The sequence below is a fragment of the Lolium perenne genome, chromosome 2 (assembly GCF_019359855.2).
Source record: "Lolium perenne isolate Kyuss_39 chromosome 2, Kyuss_2.0, whole genome shotgun sequence".
Taxonomy (NCBI): Eukaryota; Viridiplantae; Streptophyta; class Magnoliopsida; order Poales; family Poaceae; genus Lolium; species Lolium perenne.
This window is the reverse complement of record NC_067245.2, coordinates 285,456,051-285,461,652: the sequence shown is the minus strand read 5'-3', so window position 1 is coordinate 285,461,652 and position 5,602 is coordinate 285,456,051.

The window sequence follows — 5,602 nt, the reverse complement described above, 5'->3', positions numbered from 1 at the left end:
CGTACATATCTGAGGATCACTCACGTAAATTGGCATAATTTTCTGAGTTACCTACAGAGAATTTTGCCCAGATTCGTGACAGCAAAGAAATCTGTTTCTGCGCAGTAATCCAAATCTAGTATGAACTTTACTATCAACGACTTTACTTGGCACAACAAAACACTAAGCTAAGATAAGGAGAGGTTGCTACAGTAGTAAACAACTTCCAAGACACAAAATAAAAACAAAGTACTGTAGTAAAAACCATGGGTTGTCTCCCATAAGCGCTTTTCTTTAACGCCTTTCAGCTAGGCGCAGAAAGTGTGTATCAAGTATTATCAAGAGATGGTGCATTGTTATCATGAGCTCCCCCATCCGTAGTGGTACTAAGGGCTTTGTCAATTTTAGGCCTATAATAATACTTCTTTGGTTTAGGCACTTTAGAGACATACATAAACTTTTGCTCCTTACCCACATAAGCTTTCTCCTTATATTTAAGAGAAGAAAATGTTGAATCCAAGGTTCCCATAGCTTTTTCAAGTTCGTCAATCCTATTGCTTTGATCGTCATGGACAACACAAGTTTCTAGGACACTAATTCTTTCATCAATTCCTCCTAAGGATTTATCAAGTTCATCAGTTTTATCAAGTAACATTTCCAATTTAGCTTCAATACTTGGAAAATTTTTCTCTAAGGTTTCCAATTTTTTCATAACATCTTCAAGAGAGATTTCAGTTTTAACTTCATCAAAAGGGGGTATTCCAAATAGACTCTCAATAATGCAGCTAGCTTCTAATGCAGGAGTACTTAGGAAGTTACCTTTCGCGAGACTATCAAGAACATACCTATTCCAGCTAGAGATACCAACATAAAAATTCCTGAGTAGGATAGTGGTGGAGTGTTTCTTAATGCACCTATTATGGGCATCACTAATTCTGTACCAAGCATCTCTTAAACATTCTCCCCCTCGTTGCTTAAACGTACGAACGTCAACTTCAGGATTACTCATTTTAGCAGTAGTAAATAAAGCAAACTAGATAAAGTAAATGCAAGTAACTAATTTTTTTGTGTTTTTGATATAGCAAACGAGATAGCAATTAAAGTAAAACTAGCAACTAATTTTTTTGTATTTTGATATAGTGCAGCAAACAAAGTAGTAAATAAAACTAAGCAAGACAAAAACAAAGTAAAGAGATTGGGAAGTGGAGACTCCCCTTGCAGCGTGTCTTGATCTCCCCGGCAACGGCGCCAAAAATTTGCTTGATGCGTGTGGTTGACACGTCCGTTGGGAACCCCAAGAGGAAGGTGTGATGCGCACAGCGGCAAGTTTCCCTCAGTAAGAAACCAAGGTTTAGTCGAACCAGTAGGAGTCAAGAAGCACGTTGAAGGTTGATGGCGGTGGGATGTAGTGCGGCGCAACACCAGAGATTCCGGCGCCAACGTGGAACCTGCACAACACAACCAAAGTACTTTGCCCCAACGAAACAGTGAGGTTGTCAATCTCACCGGCTTGCTGTAACAAAGGATTAACCGTATTGTGTGGAAGATGATTGTTTGCGTAAAACAAGAAACAAGATTGCAAGAGATTGTATTTCAGTATAGAGAATTGGACCGGGGTCCATAGTTCACTAGAGGTGTCTCTCCCATAAGATAAACAGCATGTTGGGTGAACAAATTACAGTTGGGCAATTGACAAATAAAGAGGGCATGACCATGCACATACATATTATGATGAGTATAGTGAGATTTAATTGGGCATTACGACAAAGTACATAGACCGCTATCCAGCATGCATCTATGCCTAAAAAGTCCACCTTCAGGTTATCATCCGAACCCCCTCCAGTATTAAGTTGCTAACAACAGACAATTGCATTAAGTATTGCGCGTAATGTAATCAGTAACTACATCCTTGAACATAGCACCAATATTTTATCCCTAGTGGCAACAGCACATCCATAATCTTAGAGATTTCTGTCACTTCCCCAGATTCACGGAGACATGAACCCACTATCGAGCATAAATACTCCCTCTTGGAGTTACAAGCATCTACTTGGCCAGAGCATCTACTAGTAACGGAGAGCATGCAAGATCATAAACAACACATAGACATAACTTTGATAATCAACATAACAAGTATTCTCTATTCATCGGATCCCAACAAACACAACATATAGAATTACAGATAGATGATCTTGATCATGTTCGGCAGCTCACAAGACCCGACAATTAAGCACAATGGGGAGAAGACAACCATCTAGCTACTGCTATGGACCCATAGTCCAGGGGTAGACTACTCACACATCACTCCGGAGGCGACCATGGCGGCGTAGAGTCCTCCGGGAGATGATTCCCCTCTCCGGCAGGGTGCCGGAGGCGATCTCCTGAATCCCCCGAGATGGGATTGGCGGCGGCGGCGTCTCTGGAAGGTTTTCCGTATCGTGGCTCTCGGTACTGGGGGTTTCGCGACGGAGGCTTTAAGTAGGCGGAAGGGCATGTCAAGAGGCGGCACGAGGGGCCCACACCCTAGGTCGGCGCGGCCAGGGCTTGGGCCGCGCCACCCTATGGTGTCGCCACCTCGTGGCCCCACTTCGTCTCCTCTTCGGTCTTCTGGAAGCTTCGTGGCAAAATAGGACCCTGGGCGTTGATTTCGTCCAATTCCGAGAATATTTCGTTACTAGGATTTCTGAAACCAAAAACAGCAGAAAACAGCAACTGGCACTTCGGCATCTTGTTAATAGGTTAGTTCCAGAAAATGCACGAATATGACATAAAGTGTGCATAAAACATGTAGATATCATCAATAATGTGGCATGGAACACAAGAAATTATCGATACGTCGGAGACGTATCACTAATTCATTTCAAAATCTTAAAAATACAAATAATACATCAAAAAATTCAGAAAAATAAATTTCTTCCGGCCTCTGTCGTTCCGCCTCCCTCTTCCCACCAGTTCTTTCCGGCCTCCTCTGTCTTCCCGCCCCCTCTTCCCACCAGTTCTTCCCGCCTCTGTCTTTCCGCCCCCTCTTCCCGCCAGTTCTTCCTGGCCGCCTCTATCTTCCCGCCCCCTCTTTCACGGGCTTGCAGGAAGAAATTCCGAGGAGCAACTTCCGAAGATGTCGTAGGGCGTGTGCACCGACGACATCTTCGAGAAGTTGCGCCACGGGAGATTTTCCAACCCTTTACTCCATTCATGGGGATGAAACTCTCCCTACCTGCTAGGTTGGCTTATTGGTCTGCTTGCCAAGGCGTATCGATGCTCCTTTTATAGGCACGGCGCCGCTTCTGCTTTGTCTTGTTCCTCCGACAGGGTGTCGTGCGCTACATGCTTTATCTCATCGAGCAGTGCGTCCACCCACGCGTCCTTATCCTACCAATAGCTTTAGTCCCGGTTGCACCCACCAGCCGGGACTAAAGCTTACCCTGACATCCTTATCCCACCGACAGTTTTATTAGATGATACAAAACCACCTTTAGTCCCGGTTGCACCCACCAGCCGGGACTAAAGATTAGATGACCAGCTCTGGATTCCTCTTCTTCCCGCCATTTCTTCCCTGTCTTCCCACCTCTTTCTTCCCGCCACTTTCTTCCCACCTCATGTCTTCCCGCTCCCATTTTTCCGCCATTTCTCACTACATATATGTAGCCTGGCTTGGCCAGCATTATCACATCTCTACAATCTCTCATCACTCTCTCATGGCTTCCACCGCACCCACTCTAACCTACCAGCAGGTGGAGGAGCTTTGCGCCTCGAACTACCCTTGCCCACCGGGCTACCGCGTCCCCACCGGCTGGAGCCTAAGCGCCGGAGGCGTGCCGGTCCCTCCCGTCCCTCAGGGTACTACGCGCCGGGCGGCCATCACGAACCACTACTACCTCGATCTCACGCCGGAGCAGCGGATGAATCCCCGCTGGCATCCCGATAACCAGCATACTTGGGACGCCTTCTTCATCAATCGGCATGACAGGGCGCTCGCCAGGTATGAGGAGGACGGTCTGCCTCCTGGGAACTTCCACGAGGCCGGCCGTCGGCTATGGTGGTACGGCCGGACTCTACAGAGCGTTATGGACTACATCACGGCCGGCGATATCCCCCGCCTGCGCTACCCTCAGTTCGAGCCACGAGCGCCGCCCGACGACAGCGACGGTGATAGCAGCGACGACAACAGCGACAACTTAGAAGGCGACGACTACCAGTACAACGGCGGCGACTATGAAGACTACGAGTATGCATATTATACGCCTAGGCAGGAGTATGACTAAGTCACTCCAAATTCCATATGTATCATCAGTGGTATTTATGGCATGGCCAATCAATTTCGGCAATGCTAGATCCACAAAATCCCATGCAATTACGGCTCCTCTAGTCCTTTTCCCATTATACGCCTAGGCAGGAGTATGACTTAGTCACTCCAAATTTCATGTATCATCAGTGGTATCTCGAATCAATCGAATCATTCGAAAATGGACACCAAACACATCACAGATAATATAATTCACATGATCCATTCAACAAAGTTTGGTACAATAAGTTATTACACATCATTTCTTCCCTTGTGTCCCTGCTTGCTTACGATTGAGCCGTATCCATGGAGCATCCTCATCATTTAACTTAATGCTTGGGTCGGTGTTCACTTTGAAGGGCGGAATTTCACCAAACATATTATAATCTTCTGACATGTCTGTCTTGCCCTCCACTCCCATGATGTTTCTTTTCCCTGAAAGAACAATGTGGCGCTTTGGATCATCGCATGATGTACTGATCGTTTTCTTATCTTTCCGTTTCCTCGGTTTGCTACTCATGTCCTTCACATAGAAATCCTGAGCGACATCTTTCGCTAGGACGAATGGTTCGTCAAGGTAACCAAGATTGTTGAAATCCACCATTGTCATTCCGTATTGCTGGTCCACCTTTACCCCACCTCCTGTTAGCTTGAACCATTTGCACCGGAACAAAGGGACCTTAAAGGAGGGTCCATAGTCAAGTTCCCATATCTCCTCTATGTAACCATAATATGTGACCTTTTGTTCATTCTCGGTTGCTGCATCAAAGCGGACACCACTGTTTTGGTTGGTGCTCTTTTTATCTTGGGCGATCGTGTAAAATGTATTCCCATTTATCTCGTACCCTTGGAAAGTCGTTATAGTCGAAGATGGTGTCTTGGCCAACATGTACAGCTGATCTACAACATGATCGTCATTCATTAAATGTTTTCTCAACCAACTACCGAAAGTCTCCATGTGGGCCTTCGTAATCCAGGATTCAGGCTTCCCCGAGTTGTCCTCGCGTAAAATATTCTTGTTTTTCTCAAAGTACGGAGCCACCAAGCTGGAATTGGTCAGAACTGTGTGGTGTACTTCAGTCATAGAATGGCCGTCCATACATATCGTTGATTTCCTGCCGATCGTGCCTTTTCCACTGAGTCTCCCCTCGTGCCGCGATCGAGGAAGACCAATCGGCTTAAGGTCAGGAACAAAGTCAACACAGAACTCAATTACCTCCTCATTTCCATAGCCCTTGGCAATGATTCCTTCTGGCCTAGCACGGTTACGAACATATTTCTTTAATACTCCCATGAACCTCTCAAAGGGGAACATATTGTGTAGAAATACCGGACCGAGGA